The following is a 17,498-nucleotide window of genomic DNA, read 5'->3' as shown; positions in this document are numbered from 1 at the left end:
TTATTTAATAACAAATTTAAAGAAAATCCTAGCTTTACAACCAATCCTAGTAACCTTAGTCTTCTTCAGATAATAGGCCTTGACCATTGGCTCCTCCTCCTCACCAGTAATGGGTAATATTGTCGGTTTAGAATCCTTAAATCCTTCCCGGTGACAGACAATCAATTTTGTCCTAATATCTCCACCACTACGAAACCTTTTAGTTGAAGATTTCATTGGTTCAAAACCACACGCTATTGCATAAGTCTCATAAAACTGTATACCCTCATCTAACGTAGGAAAAGTTTGTCCTATTGTAGGTGTAAATTCAGTGGCAATATTTCTGACCCACTCCTGAGAACCTCCAGGGGTCACCATCAAAGAAAGGCGATTTCCAGCATGCACCTCATCAACGTCTATGCATTGTGGAGTAGGAACAGGTACCACAGGAACAACAGAAGTATTTTCTACAGCAACGGAGGTTGAAGAAACAAATTATAACAAAGATAACTAGATGATAATGTACTTCAAACTCTAATACTGTGAAGGAGTGCATGTGATATTGTGTAACATAACATGTGATACTGGTGAATATAAAATAACTACGCATTCATGTATTGCAGCCTATGATACTGTAAAGGAATACATGTGATATTATATAGCATAACATGTGATACTAATGCACAGAAAGTAACTACATAGTCATGTATTGCAGCCTATGATACTATAAAGGAATCAATGTGATATTTTGTAGCATAACATGTGATACTAATGCACAGAAAGTAACTACACAGTCATGTATTGCTGTAGATACCCAGTATCTGCTGAGACTCCAACAAACACCCGATGATTATCGGACTACAACATGTTTTGGAATCGCGGCGTTTGATCGACAGTTTGTGTACAACTTTAGGTCGGAAAACTTAAAACGATTTCGAAAATAGAACATTTCAAAACTTTTCAAAAGTATCTGGAGTGTTTAATGCACGACGACGGGGTCGCAATGACACTAACTAGAGTCAAAACCGACACCGGACGAAAAACCGACTCAAAAATTCAAATCCCGACTCCAACAACGAGTCAAACCGAGTCAACCACAAAAAACAAACCATTTCAAACCTTCTATACTAAGATTTCCCGGATTCATAAATGGTCAAGTACCAAACATGTGACTACAAATCCTAGGATAGAACAAATCATGATTGCACTTGTGTGAAAGTGACAGGACAACTCGAAGACCCACGACGTGGCTCGCGCCTTTTTGAGCAGCCCAGGTGGCCACGTCGCTCAAAACTCACACAACCACTCATTTTCCTATAAATACCCCTCAAATGCCCCCATTTGAGAACTTACGCGAGTGTCCTTCCCCTCTTTTCTCCATTAAAATTCTCGACTCGACTTCTTAAGTCACAATCCGACGCGTATTTACGACCTACCGATCATAAATACAAGCCTTACACATTGTTTGGTACCGTCATCGTGCATTAAATCACTTGACCGACCATTTTTACCACTACACCGTCACTAATCTTAATAAAGAACTCTTTTTACTTACCAAAACGGTTTTAAACCGAGTCTTTTCCGACCAAACGAGTTGTTACACTTACGTCGGTTTCTCGCCATAACCAAACATGTAAGTATGAGGGTGTAAAAATCCTTCTTTTATCATGTCTTTGCTTGTTTTATGACCATAACATGCTAAAAAATGCATAACACGATCCAAAACATAGGATAGACGAGCCAAAACTGAGTTTTGGCCTGAGGCACAAGCCCCTTGTTCTGCACAGAGACCCGCGCCTCAATGGGGGTGCCCAGGTCAGAACTCAACCGTGTTTGTTCTCGTCCTTCCTCATTAATCTATTTTCATATTTGTAATCGGTTTTTACGATTTCGAATGTTTTCAAACCCTTTTATTTATTTGTACAAATTTTAACCAAAAAACATTTTTCACCCTTGGTTCTTAAAACCATGACGGTTTAATCCGTGTTCCGGTGATAATATTTGGTTAATAACATTTAAAAGGTATTTTAAAGCCTTTTATTTCATTTCTTTACATTTTGAGAGGTATTTTAAAGCCTTTCATCATTTCTTTACATTTCCAAAATAAACATATTAGTCACCAACACAAAGTCATCCTTGGTTCCACATACCATGCCGGATTTTAACCCGGGTACGATGATGAGTATCGACTAATTATATTCAAATGAACTAAATGTTGGAATATGTGTCCTCCGACAATAATGCGATCACAACTGTTGATCATAATGATCACATGTTTAAATCTCATTTTAAGAATACATGTGGGATGTAATATTTTACAGTCAATTGGTCCACACATATCGGTAATGATTGGCTGACTAGAGTTTGACATTACTGTCGTGCGACAGTGGTGATCAGTTGATCCCCTTAGGTCATACCTATAGGAAAATACTCTTAATTGATTATTTAATTAATCGTATGCCGATACGAGTTAATTAAATTGCTTAAAAATTGTCGGATGATTTTGTGAGTAAAATTAACGTGTCTTATTGTAATTCGATTATATTAGATACGGTCTAAGTAATTGAATTGTTTTATTACTTAGATAAAATTATTGTTTACGAAACAATTTGGAATTGAAATCGAATGAATAATTTATTATAAATACAATACGTTGTAATTTACAATTTGATAAACCGTTTTGGTACAAGTAATTACGAATTACTAGTCGATTTTGTAAATGACATATTTTATGAGTATGTTGATTTTTAATATGTTAAAAATACATTACAAATTCACATGTCAAGTAACATGTCACATATGTCACAATTGACAAATGACAAAATAAAATGGACCTTCCATTTTATTTTGTATGTACCGAAAATTAGAGGGAGTATTAGTGGAAAAATTATGTTGATTATTTTAATAAGAGAAAACATAATTATTAAAGCCTAATCTCTAGCCATGCAACCCTACAAGCTTTTGAAAAGAGCAAAAATAAAAGGCATTGGGCATGCTACCCAAGGCCAATAATTTCGGCCACCATAGGGGAAAAGAAAAGAGTTTTTCTTTTCAATTTATTCATTCATCATTTTACATATAATTTTTCTAGTGTAAGAAAAATGCATACTCTCTACAATTTGTGAAAATTATAGAGAAATAAACTCACTAATCTCTTCTCTCTCAACCGAAGAAAAAAAAAACAAGAGAGAACAAAAATATTTTTGTGTCAAAAATTTTAAGTAAGACTAATTCTAATACTAGATCATATTATTTTAGTCTTTAAGAGGTTTTCTTGGGTATATGCTTTTGGGAGAGATTCTACTCTTGAATCTTTGTCCATCCATTTTATTGGAAAGCTCAAGAACTAACAAGATGGAGATCTTGTTGGTGCCCATAAAACCGAATTTTTCATTGTAAGGGTTGATGATTTCTTCTCTTTTATTTTAAGTTTGCATGCATAAGATCTATTTTTAATTTTATGACTAAATTAAATTGTAACATATATGAATATGTTGAGTATAATGAGATAAAGATTTCTAACAAGCGGTATCATGAGCCATAGGTTGTTTGCATGCAAATCGGTTATAGTTTTTCCGAGTTATACGATTAACATATAAAACTTATAAATTTGTGTTTATTATGATATATCACGAAATCATTATGCATGTTAAAGTTTCTAGTCTTAAAATGTATTTAGGATATTTTGGTTAATTTTTGGATTTTTATTGTTCATTTTATATAATAATGGCATTAAAATGTGATTTTATGATAAAAATGTCATTTTCTGACTTAAGTTAGCTAAACTTCGAATTTTTCAGTGGTTTTTGGATATGTTTTCACATATAATATTTTTAGATGACCTATAATGTTTCATAATTTTTGGAGTTTTATGCTCGAAATATGGATTTTTCATGATAAAAATCGAATTTAAATATAAAATGGGTTAATATGAGAAATATTTCGAATCTGGTCATAGAAATTTAGTATGTTGTCACATGCAATTTTACAAGATGTGTGTAAAATAATAGTCTATAATGAAGTCTTTATGCATGAATTTATGAATTTTTGATGAAAAATAGCATAAATAGTGACTTTAATTAGTGAATAATTGCTAAAACATACTTCATGACTAAGGAAAAAATGTCACATGTTGCATTTTATTACCTATTTCAGATATAAAATTGAAAAGTTGATAAAATAATTTTTATCATGTTTTTATGATTAAAATTAATAAATCCGATAAACCGCAACATAGTTTTTCCCGATAAATTTTGAAATTTTTAACCTAAGTTTTTTGGACATTATGAGTGTCATGGTATTTTTCCAGAATGTTCATGAGTTTAAATTTCAAATTTCAAATTTATTTGAAATTTTTATGATTTATTTGGAGTTTATGGCATTTTATTGTAATTTTGAGTCCATTAATGAACAATTTTAAGAAATATAAGTTAATTATTGTCATAAGTTGGTGTAGACTAATTTTGAGTCCTAAGTTGGTTAGGGTAATTAACTTGTGCATAAATATGATTTTATGTAATTTATAGTGATTTTAAAAGGTTGAATCACGCGAATCCGTAAAAACCGATTAATATACGATATTGGCTCCTTAAAGGCGATTTAGCATAAAATTGGGCATGTTCATATATATTATAATGCTTCATTTTATTTATGATTGTCATAATTTTATTTTTATGTAATTTCATTTTTATGTAATTTTTACTTAGTATGGCCTTAGTTTTTTAATTGGTATTACCCGAAATGTATGGGAATATCGATTCGGTTGTAATTTATTGTGATATCGTATCACCGTTTTGTAATTTAATAGATTTATTTTATTTTAATTACAAATGTATAATAGAAAATTATGTAATTTGTTATGTATTTTATTTATTCCGGAGTTCCTTGAAGACGATGTCACTCAAGAAGGCGATACATAAAGACGGTGTTACCTCGAGATGCGTGCCAAAACCGAAGTTCAAGGGACCAATGGAGTTGGTTTCCGAATATGTAATAGTTAATTAGATTTTCTATTTTAGGAAGGCCATACTAGGATTTATTTTATGCTTTGCATTTTATTTATATGTTACATGCATCGCTAAATCGCCATAACTAAAACATGCATTATCATTTGATCGAGTATTTCGACCGTGTCAATTACAATTATCGTATTTCACCGCTTTAGTTCACTTAAAACGTGATAGATAATAAATTGACATGACCTCTCGCTAAAATAAACAATTGAGACATAGCCTTACCAAAAAGTAGAAACCATGAAAACCTATTTCGTGAGGGAGTGCACTCGGCTTTACCGGGGTACAAACCTTGTTACGTAGGGGAAGTGGGTGATAAATGTCTACCCATCGAATTTATAAAGATGAGGGTTGTTTTCGGCTTTACCGATGCCCAAGTTGATGTAAATTTGGATAATGGACACATTTATTCGAAATTTGGGTTGAACTCAACGAAAGTATTCTCGACGGTTGCCAGATGTGTTTCGGGCTAAAGATAAATATTAATGTAATTTTATCGACCAAGAGTTCTAAAAGTAGAATCGATTAAAGCGTTAATCCACCGAGTTATATTGATAAGGGTTGTATTCGGCTTTACCAATGCCTAAGTTAATATGAATTTGGGTCTTGGAATCATTTATAATAGTTGGGTAGAGGTCACTATATAAATGTTCATATCTTGTTAAATTTATTTACAAGTATGATTTAAAACGATAAATGTTAAGTTTTCCACTATTCCGTTATCATATTGTTCTATTTCTTTATCACAATTCATATACGATATCATTTCGATTTTAATTCAAATCTCCATTAAACCATCGTAACTAAAGACAAATATGAATTTTCTTCTAAAACCTCGAATTATCCATTGTAAGGATCTCTTGTGAAGAGTATAGATGGAAGTTATTTGTGATCAAAAGGGTTTTTGATTCTTGACTAACATATCTACTTACAATTGTTTCTCACATGCTTAATTGAATTAAGTACTTTGAAACGTTAAATCATTTTGGTAACTAGATTTGTTGGAAATCAAAATTGACCAAAATACCGCAACTACTTCAATGAAAGTTTTAAGACTAAACGAATAAATTGAAGAGTAGTCTTCATGAAATTAAATTTTTGCTTCTCTAAGCAAAGATTCATTAAAATGAGTGGGAGCATTCTCTTAAACCGTTAAGAAAAGGATGAGGTTTAAAGAAGTAAAATTAGAATGGAATTTGATGGGGCATATTCTGCACCCGCTCACCGAGTCAACATATTGAGCAAGGTCAAAGATAAAAGACAGCAAGTTAACATATTAACAGCCTAACCGACAAAGTTTGTCGGCCTGTCACTTGGGTCTCGGCTCGGCAACAAGCCGGCCGAGAGGCATATCCGCGTACTCACGTCCAGTCCCCTCGGCATGGAGTCAACCAGGCCTGCCGGCCCGGCATGGGTCCCTCGGTCGAGGGTAAGATAGTCTTTCCACCTGCTAGCCACTTGGCCACTACGTGACAAAAGGTGAAAGTCTATAAATACTCCACTTCTCTCATTGAGAATAGGATCCCAAAACTATCCGAAAATCACCTTAATCTGGTATAAAACTCCCTTATCTCTCTACAATATACTTTGCCAAGTTAACACACAACTTATCTCTTTAAGTTTACTGACTTGAGCGTCGGAGTGAGTACGCTCGGTACCAAGCCGAGCCCTCAGTTTGTTCATCTTTACAGGAGAGAGCGAAAGGAAGAGACAAGCAACGACGTCATTCTACAAGCTTAAGTGGTCATAATCCTGCTCCGGAATTACACCCGGAACAATTGGCGCCGTCTGTGGGAATTGATACTAAAAGCTAGTCACCTCCCTTACAAAAAATAACCAAACAAAAACAAAACCCACTCAGCAAGCTAAGAAGATGTCAAAGCAACAAGAAACTATGAGTGAAGGAACTGCATTCTTCCAGGATGACACGCTCCCTAATTATGAAATCGGGCAGTCCCCCACCGGCCGAGTCACTGAGCCGGCGTACGGGATGCCAAAAGAGCCAGAAACGCCTCTGCCTACCGGCCAAGTCACTGTCATGGGACATGTGGTCGATGCAGCCAAGCTGAAGCTATTCCTGGACCTGATGGGTCACCCCCGTCACGACGACGGTGACGGCAGCGCACCCACAGGTCACCAGGGCTCATAAAGTGACTCCGAACAACTTGACCGGAGCGATACAAGGAGCTGGGCATGCTAGGACGCCAGCAGAGCCTGTGGTGCCAGTGGCAGACCTAAGTCCTTCCCCCACTCGCGGGAGGACAGCGTCGCCGCGGCAACAACGAGGCCACCCCCGAAGAAATGAAAGAAGTCCGACTCTCCAAAGTCGGACAACAAGAAGCCCTTCCCGCCAGAGGGAGAGAAGCCGGACAAAGGTTGCGAGGAGCCGATCGCCGCGTGTCATTCGACACGTGGTCGACTGACCCTCGGTGCCTATGTCCTCGAAGTCTCTCGTGCCGACTAAACGAAGCCGCCGCCCCTATCATACAAAGGGGATAGCGACCCAACCGACCATGCCGAGGCTTTCGAGTCGTACATGTCGGTATGGGAGCAGACGACGAGGTATGGTGCCGAGTCTTCCCGACGACCCGCATGGGATGGCCCGAGTTGGTACAAGGGGCTACCTAATGGCTCGGTATACTGTTATGCCGACCTGAGGGATAATTTCATAGCCCAGTATGCTTGCAACAAGAGAAGGGCCGTGGAAACATCAGATCTCCTCACTATCCGACAGGGGGAGGATGAGTCTCTCCGAAGCTACGTCAAGAGATTCGACGCAAAGGTTCAGCAGATCCGAGAGCTGAACACCGAACTGGCGGCCTTCGCACTGATGAAAGGCCTCCCGAAGGGCGAGTTCAAAAATGAGTTGATCAAGGGCGAGGACCTCAACCTGGACTCCGCCAGAAAGATGGCCGACCGAGCCGTAAAGGTGGAGGATTATCACAAGACCTGGGTAGGCCACAGTGAAGATGGGCACCCAGAGAGAAAGAGCCGCCGGGACAACATTGATGAAGGTCGTCGTGACGTGAATAGGTCACAGCCTGAGAGATTTAATAGGAAATAGAACTCGGCGGGCGCCGGGGGGAGTTCGAGACCATACACCTAGAAGCGGTACAGTAGTCTCACCCCCCTGGTCAAATCTCCAGCCGAGGTCTTTACCTTAAGCAAGAATGAAGGGCAGAAGTGGGCAAGGCCCCCCAAGGCGAGGGGGGACGGCGACACAAGCCAGTTTTGCGAGTACCACGGCCAGACCGGCCATAAGACCGACAACTGTCGGCATCTGAGGAACGCCATAGAAGAGCTGATCCGAAAAGGGGCCCTCAGCAAGTATGTAGCTGGAGGCCCAGAAACAAGCTCCGACGGGGCGAATAGAAAATCAGTATTCCAGCGGATGGGAGTGATCCAGGTTGTTATCGGGGGGAACGAGAACAGTGGGTCAGCTAATGGGCACAAACGGCACCTGAATGAGCTATACCAAGCCATCAACTTTGTGCCCAAAACAGCGATCCCCGCTTCCACAATCCCCGATATAACCATCGGAAAGAAGGACTACGAAGGAGTCGTCGCCCCGCACAGCGACCCGCTCATAGTCCACCTAGACATAGCCAACCACTTGGTCAAAAGGTGCCTGATTGACACAGGCGCCTACACGAACATCATGTTCAGGGAGTGCTTTCTTAATCTCGGCCTGAAGATTGAAGACCTGAGCCCCTGCGCTAACCCGCTATACACCTTCTCTGGGGCCGGCCTGGTACCCCTGGGGTCAATCAGACTGCCGATGATGTTCGGCCAAGCGGACGCGGCTAAAAATGTTTTATCTGAGTTCGTGGTTATTAATGATTCGTCTGCCTACAATGTCCTCATAGGCCGAGTCACCTTGAGCGAGGCCGATGCTGTGATGTCCATCCGGGCCCTGACATTGAAGTATGTCTCGGACCGGGGGGAAGCACATAAGCTCGTCTCAAAGGACGAGAGAGACGAAATAGTCAATATCCAAGTGTCTGCCAGAGATGCAACATGCAATCCCTCAAAGTGGCAAAGAAGTCGGAGAAGGGGAAGAGCCCATCCTTGCAGCAGGAGGGTGATCCGATGAACACTAACGTTGGCATGGTCGAAGGAGCCGAGACCGAGGAAGTGGAAATTTACCCAGGGCGCACCGTAACTGTCGGTGTCGGCCTGGAGCCAAAATTCAGAGCCGATCTCCTAGACCTGCTGAGGAAGAACAAAGATGTCTTCGCATACTCAGCAGCCGAGATGCCAGGCGTGAGCCGGGAGGTGATCGTTCACAAGCTGAACGTACTCTCCACCGCTCACCCTGTCAAGCAGAAGATGAGGAACTCCTCGGCCGAGAAGGATGAGGTCATCAAAGCCGAAGTAGATAAATTATTAGAGGCGGGCTTTATCATGCCTTGTACTTACCCTGAGTGGCTAGCAAATGTTGTAATGGTGAGGAAGTCATCAGGGGCGTGGAGGATGTGTGTTGATTTTACCAATCTTAATAAAGCGTACCCTAAAGATTGCTATCCCTTGCCTCGAATATATAGTTTAATTGACGCCACGGCAGGCTACACTATGCTAAGCCTTCTAGACGCCTTCTCAAGGTATCATCAGGTATTCATGGCCGAAGAAGACATGCCTAAGTGCGCATTCATCACCGGTAACGGCACATACATGTATAAAATAATGCCGTTCGGTTTGAAGAACGCTGGCGCAACTTACACTAGGTTGGTGGACAAAGTGTTTCAAGATAAAAAAGGGCGAAACATCGAGGCTTACGTCGACGATGCTATTGTAAAAAGTAAGTCTGACAGCGAGCACTTGGCCGATTTGAGCGAAACATTTTATTCACTAAGGAAATATAAGATGAAGCTTAACCCAATGAAATGCAACTTCGGTGTCTGGGCCGGCAAGTTCCTCGGCGTGCTTGTCAGCGCCAGGGGAATTGATGCCAATCCAGAGAAAGTCCAAGCAATACTAGACCTACCGGAGCCGAGAAATCAAAAAGAGGTTATGGTGCTGACCGGAAGGATGGCGGCTCTCACCCGCTTCATCTCTCGGTCGGCTGACAAGAGCACTCCGTTCTTTACAGTGCTGAAAGGGAATAAAAACTTTAGCTGGGAGGAGGAACAGAGCACGGCTTTCAAGCAACCGAAAGCCCACCTTCGACGCTACCGACCTGTCTGTGCCGGATTGGGGGAGACGCTATATCTATACTTAGCGATTACCTCGGCCACGGTCGATCCGTAATCGTCGTCGGAAGAAAATAAGCAGCAATACCCAATCTACTTTATCAGCCATACGCTGCTGGCCGCCGAAAGAAATTACCCACTGATCGAAAAAGCAGCCTTCGCCGTCGTCGTTGCCGCAAGGAAACTGAAACCCTACTTCAACGCACATCCCGTGACGGTCTTGACCGACCAGCCATTGGAGAAAGCATTGGAAAAATTCAAAAAATCCGGCAGACTTATCAAATGGGCAGTGGAGCTCTTCGGCTTTGGCATTCAGTACAAGCCGAGGCCTTCGATAAAGGGGCAAGCGCTTACAGACTTTCTGGCTGAGTGCACGTATCAAGAAGAATCACAACCCGGCGTGTGGGAAGTGTATACCGACGGGTCCTCCACGGCGAACAGCTCAGGAGCCGGCATCCTTATCACCAGCCCTAACGGAGACGAGTTTGAGTATGCCTTGAAGTTTACCTTCTCGGCCTCAAATAACGAATCCGAATATGAGGCGGTGATAACTGGAGTCGGGTTAGCTAGAGCTGCTGGGGTGGAGCATATTGTGTTGAAGACAGACTCGCTCTTAGTAACTAATCAAATCCGAGGGGAGTATGAGGCTCGAGACGATGGGATGGTAAGGTACCTGGAAAGGGTAAAAGCCGACACCTCAAAATTGAAATCTTTCCAAATACAGTGCATCCCCAGGTCTGAGAACAACCGAGCCGACGCTCTCTCAAAACTTGCCAGTTCAAGCATCAAGAATGTCAGTCGAACCGTGCTGGTGGATATCAGGAATGCTAAAAGCATCACTGAGACCGTCGGCATGGTGGACGACGTCGAAGCTGAGATGACGTGGATGACTCCGATAATGAAATACAAGCTTACAAAAGAGTTACCGGAGGACCGCAGTCTCTCTCAGAAGATAAGAAGGATTGCCGCAAGGTACTTGGTGTTCGAAGGAGAATTATACAGAAGGTCCGTGATAAGACCACTCTTGAAATGTGTCGGCCCAGCCGACGCGGAGCTTATACTGACAGAGATTCACGAAGGCATCTGCGGACACCACATGGGGGCGAGAACGCTAGCGCACAAAGCTCTCCGAGCCGGCTACTTCTGGCCTACCATGCTGAAAGATTCCAAGGCCAAAACCAAGAAGTGCAAGCATTGTCAGATGCATGCTCCGGTGATACATGCACCTTCCCGAGACCTGCAACCAGTGCTTAGTCCCCTACCATTTTCATAGTGGGGGATGGATTTATTAGGACCATTTCCGACAGCGTCCGGAGGAAGGAAGTACCTGATCGTCGCCGTTGACTACTTCACCAAATGGGTCGAGGCTGTCGCGGTACCTGCCAAGACCACGGCGGCCGTAATAAAGGTGATTTGGGAGAACATCATAACTCGTTTTGGGTTACCCCAAGTCATGGTATTTGACCACGGCCGAGAGTTTTGGAGTGACATGGTGATGAATTGGCTGGAAGAGCTCGGTATCAAATTCGCATACTCCTCTGTCTGCCACTCTCAGAGCAACGGGCAGGCGGAGGCAGCTAATAAAACAATACTGAACGGGTTGAAAAAGAAGGTTGAAGATCTAAAGGGAAGATGGGTTGATGAACTACCCGGCGTCCTGTGGTCACTTCGAACCGCGGAAAAAGAAGCAACAGGGTACAGTTCATTCCACCTAGTCTATGGGTCTGAGGCCGTCCTGCCAATTGAAGCAGTGGTGCCGACATTCAGAATGCAAACCTTTGACCCAGTCGAAAATGAGGAAGGCCTGAGAGCCTCCCTAGACCTGGTCGAAGAAAGTCGAGATACGGCACGGCTCAACTTGGCAGTATATCAAAACCGAATGAGAAGAGCATACAACCGTAGGGTCCACAAAAGGGACTTAAGGGTAGGAGATCTAGTCCTAAGAAAGTCGGCCGCAACAAACAAAGGAAACATCCATGGTAAAATGACGGCCAACTGGGAAGGACCCTATAGGGTGGTTGAAGAAATGAGGCCGGGGACATACCGGTCGACAGGACATGGAGGAGTGCCTCTAATGAGCCACTGGAACACAGACAACCTTAGAAAATACTTCATATAGCGGCGGAGGTGTCCGAGACCGTTGTGGGCACCCCAACGCGTGATTATATCTAATGAAGAGTGATCCAAGTTTTCCATCAAAATGAAGAGTCCCCTCCGTAGTCGTACCAAGGTAGACGCCACGGCCAAAGCCGGGCAGTCACTAGTAGACGCCACGGCCAAAGTCGGGCAGTCACTACAATGGCAGTTGATACTCGCGAAATCGACCAACATGCTTAGTAGACGCCAGCCGAGTAGTCACTAAAAATGCAGTTGATACTCGCGAAAGCGACCAACATGCTTAAGAACGTATAAGTACAGTTGTGGACAGCGGACCGCCCACGGGGGCGCTTGGTGAAGGTCGAAAAACAAGCGTTTGCATTTTGTAAGGAGTCGCCACCAATTTTTATGGGAAACTGGAACCGTTCGAATACCTCGTGTCATGTCAAGACACAAAGTAGTGACATGAACACTAAGCAATCGTTACCCTTAGCATTCTATGTCTAGAATGACTCTCGTGGATGCCAATGAACACGGGTGCTCACGGAGATCTGGAGTAAGGGGTGAGGGTACGTATTAGGAAGCTCTTTTGATCGAACACCTAATCCCGCCCGCCTCGATAGCGGCCTCTACTAATGATTAGGGAAGTTATTCGTACTTGATATATCGTCGGTTATATGCATGCAATGCAACATCCAAGTTTTAATCCTAGCATGTGAGAATTAACTAAGTCGGTTGACACGTAATTAGCATACAATTGGGTCGAAGTTGGAATTTAATGTTGATTTACATGTGGAAACATACAAATGATAAAAGAAATACAATAATCATAAATTACAATAATGAAAATTACATTAATTACATTGGATAGGCGATTCATGTCGAAAATACCTTTAAAACGGATAATTTGAGAAAACGAATAAAAGAATAAAAAGAAATAAATTAACGAACAGGAATTAGCGATATTATGGATATTAGTTAGTTAATACGTAGACTAATTAAACTAGGTCAAGGCAGAAACGGAGTTCGGGGACAGAAATCATCCGAACAGCGCAAGCAGAGACCGCGCCCTCGGAAGAGGCGCGGCGATTCTTGCGCGTCATGTTCCAAGGGTGAGTTCTGGCGTAGTTTAAGCGCAAATCGTTAATGTTAATTGGTAATTTTATGGATCGATTAAATTATTTACTCGGATGAAAGTGATTAATACTTTTATTACATGTCAATGATGGTCATAAAAGCGATAAACATGGATGAGACGGATGCAAACTGATTATTTACATGAAATTATGATGGAAACATTAACGAGTCCTCTGTTGAAATAAGTCAATTAGGCTAAATATGACGGATATACAACGAATATGCGAATAAGCAGATGAAAATTATATCAATGACGAATTCCAGAAACTCAATATGAACAAATTGAATCTCTAAAACCCGGGTTTGAATTTAATGACGAAAACCCGTAAATATGAATTATAAGGGATTTAAGTCGGATTTGTGATAATTAAAACATATTAATGAATGATGAATTATGATACGATATACATGTGAATATTAAACTATTGTGATAAAGAATTAAAGAAAATAAACGAAACAAATAACAAACACACGAATTACAGAGGACGAAGAAGAAGAAAAGAAGCAGGAACTGCGGCAGCCTCACGAAGAGGCGTAGCAGGAACTGCCCTCCTTCGAAGAGGCGCAGCAGTTGCTGCGTCTTTTCTCGACGTCTGTCTACTGGAAATCCGCAAAAACAGAGTCTTAAAGCACGGTTTTGGAAATCAGTTTTAATGGTGTTTTCGACATAAATCTTACAACGATGATACGATAAACAAAATACAATAAATGAAAGAGGATTATACACCCTCAGACTTACATGTTGACGAAACGAGATGAACTAAGATATCGACTAGTGAATGCTCGACGCGAATGCAAAGAGAGTGCCCTCGTAAGAGGAAAACGATTGATTAATTTAAGTTGATTGAGTGTAGTTGGTCAAATTGGTCGGTCATGCAACGGAGAGGCTGGTACCCGGAAGGATCCGAGCTTACGTGGTCGGAAGTCCAAGCACGTAGGCGCCAATTAGTAAGAACAAAGTCTAGAATGCAAAGGGAGAAGAGAAGGGCGGACACTCGCGTGAGAAATATGAGGAACGAAGGCTCCTATTTATACTAATCACGCGGAGGAATAGGGTTTCGGAGACTCTTTGGAAGTGAATCTCGGAAAGATATGAAAAAAAGATACGTAAGACATGCAAAGAAGGGCCTGGGAAGAGGCGCAGCAGCCACTGCGTCTCTTGGAAGAGGCGCAAAGACTGTCGTTGCGTCTATTCCCTGGAGGTTTCCTCCCGTGAAGAAAGATTTCGCGTTTGAGTTATGGTAGGACGGAAATAATTCGATTATCTTATGAATATTACGGGATATTATTTGCCAAAAGATAGAATTTATGAAATATGGAATAGAAATATCCGGAACATTCCGAACATTCCGAGGCTGGATTTAACAGATTATCGAGAAAATGGAGACGGTTTTTGACCCGGACTCGAATGTACCTAATTATCGCCAAAACGACCGTATCGGGACGTAGATGACAACTAAGAGGTTGACATTTAATATTTGAGCAATCACTTGACGACAATCTTATTTAACTGTCACAAATCGTTCCGCGAATCAAACATGCGCCCAATCATCACCGGGTGGTTTGCGGGAGGTGCAGAATGAGGTATCTACAGAGCCCCCACTTTGACCGAGGCTTAGACAAGGCGAAAGTCAAAGTATAGCCATCAGGTCAATCGAAGATTATAACTTGACGACTATGGCGACGCGAGGCGGCTCAAGGGGTCCGAACTAAGGACCCGTCGTCGGGAACATTTTAGAGTCCTGTCGACTATCGGGGAGGGTCGTTTAAAGTCCATTAGACTACGTAAGGAAGCTCGCCACCAATAAGAAGAAACCATACCCGAGATACCCCCGGGTGAAGCGGGATCAAGACGCTTCGCAAAACTCTTTGGTCCGAAGATAACTTGGTGTCCGAAGGCATTAGGGGTCACAGGGAACTTTGGTCGAACTCTGCAGGGAAACAAGAAATATTGAAAGCAAGCAGGACATCGTAGAAATCGCCGGGGGAATCCGCTTGCGTTAGTCTCAAGCGAACTAACGGCAAAACTTGAGGTTGAATCGCTTGCGTCGGTCTCAAACAAACTCTTCTTTGGGGAGTATATTGACGATTAGGAACATCTTGATCGTCGTGGGAGAAATCTTGAGTGAGCAAGATCGCAAAATACTCGCTACCGGACGTAATGATCTTGAGCAATACTCGCAAAATATCATTGCTCTTATTTGGATAAAATGCGGGCCGGAACGAAAGAAAATCATCGAAACGGACCAAAAGAATATAATAGCGTTGAAGAAGAGGCGCACCAAAGATGGGCCCACAAATAACGAACTCATAACGAATTTTTGAAAATCCGTATGGAGGGAACACAAGGAAGAGGCGCAGCAAGAGCTGCGTCTCTTGGAAGAGGCGCAGCGCCTTTCGCGTCTTTTCCCCAATTTGGCTATTTCGCGTAAAAACGCGAACTCAGAAGGATTGTATTTCATTATTTCGAAACACAATTCTTGCAATTTCTCTCTCAAATCTTCACCATTTCTGTCGAGGTTTAATCCAAAAGCTTGCATTAAACATGACTAATCGAGGTATGTGTTCCAATCTTGCATTAATCATCTACATTTGTCGAATTTTGAGCCGCGAAAACTAGGGTTTTCGACCCTTTTGATCGAAAATTTGGGGCTTTTCCCCCAAATGGATTTGCTATGCCAAATTGATGTTAGAAACGGATATTAGGCAATGTTAGGAACATAACCATGTATTTGCTTCGAATTTTCATCGAGTTTTGAGCCCTTGAGTGAATTTTAAGACGGTTTTACAGCTGAACCGTAAATTGCTTCGAAAATAGCCTTAGGGATGCCCATTGGCAATAAAATTTGGTATTTGGGATCCTTGGATGATGGGTAAACTTTATACCATCTCAAAATTTTGGTTTGTGACAACTTTTTCAGGACACCTTTCTAGGGCATAATCGCCGTTATGGCGGAATGCTGCCGAATTTTCGACTTGAACCTGGAACTAGGCTTTGACTTGGACTTGACTTGACCCAATTTATCACATGAGTGATTGGGTTGGCGGGAATATGGCCAAAGATGGCATGGAAAGGGCAGTTTTCAGGGCTCTAAAGGCTCGAAAACTCCTTAACAAAGGCTTGTCGTCATGTGACGCGGCCTGAATTTACTTTAACGTTGCAGGTGATGAGGCTTCTACTTCTGGGAGGACTCCCATGGAGATAGACGCCGATCGTTGAGGAGGCTTTAGAGCGTGCCTTCACCGTGCGGTGATGGTCGCCGAGACGAGGCTCACGAGGAGGAGGCTGTCGAGGAGGAGGAGATCCCGAGACGGGCCAACGTCGGGCGAGGAGGTCGTCACCGAGAGGAGCTCTGCGTGGCCGAGACCGGGAGAGTAGGCACCTCGTGTGGGCTGCAGAGGGTCACCTGTCCTACAGGACGGTGAAGAGCCTGGTAAATAGGAATTCACTACTCACTACCTGTCCTCTTTCATTCTTTTAGTTCAAATTTCTTTCAAATTTCAGCCAAAACTAAAGATAGCTTTGTTTCAAATCATTATAGGAGGCCGAGAACATCAGGTCGTTCTCGGGTTACACGACAGCGATGGAGCACTACGAGCGGCCGTCGGCGGAGGAGAGGGCCATGATCGAGCGTGGAGCGTTTGGTCCCTCGGTTCGGGATCCGGAGGGATATCGTGAAGAGGAGGTTGCGGGCTAACCTTAGCCTGGTCCGCGCTTTCTTGGACCGATTCTGGGATACGACTTCCACGTTTCACCTGCCTTTCGGTGAGGTGGGAGTTACTCTGGAGGATTATGGCATGATTTCTGGTCTGCCGTGTGGGACCGAGGAGATGGTGTGGCCGGAGACTGCTATGAGGGCGGATTCGGCCGAGGCGAGGAGATTGATCGGCTGGAACTTGTCGCCGAAGGCCGTTGCGATGCGGGTTTGGTACCCAGCATACCTACGTCCGAGACTACTTTGCGGGGAAGACCCCGGCGCCGGTGACGATCGATGGGAAGGAGACAGCTCCTCCTCCTGTCTGGTGACCGAGAGGGCCTGCCTCCGTGGCTTTGGTGGTTCCTCGCCTTCGATTTACCTCGGAG

The sequence above is a fragment of the Silene latifolia genome, chromosome Y (genome assembly GCF_048544455.1).
Source record: "Silene latifolia isolate original U9 population chromosome Y, ASM4854445v1, whole genome shotgun sequence".
NCBI lineage: Eukaryota > Viridiplantae > Streptophyta > Magnoliopsida > Caryophyllales > Caryophyllaceae > Silene > Silene latifolia.
Note: the sequence above shows the minus strand (reverse complement) of the source record.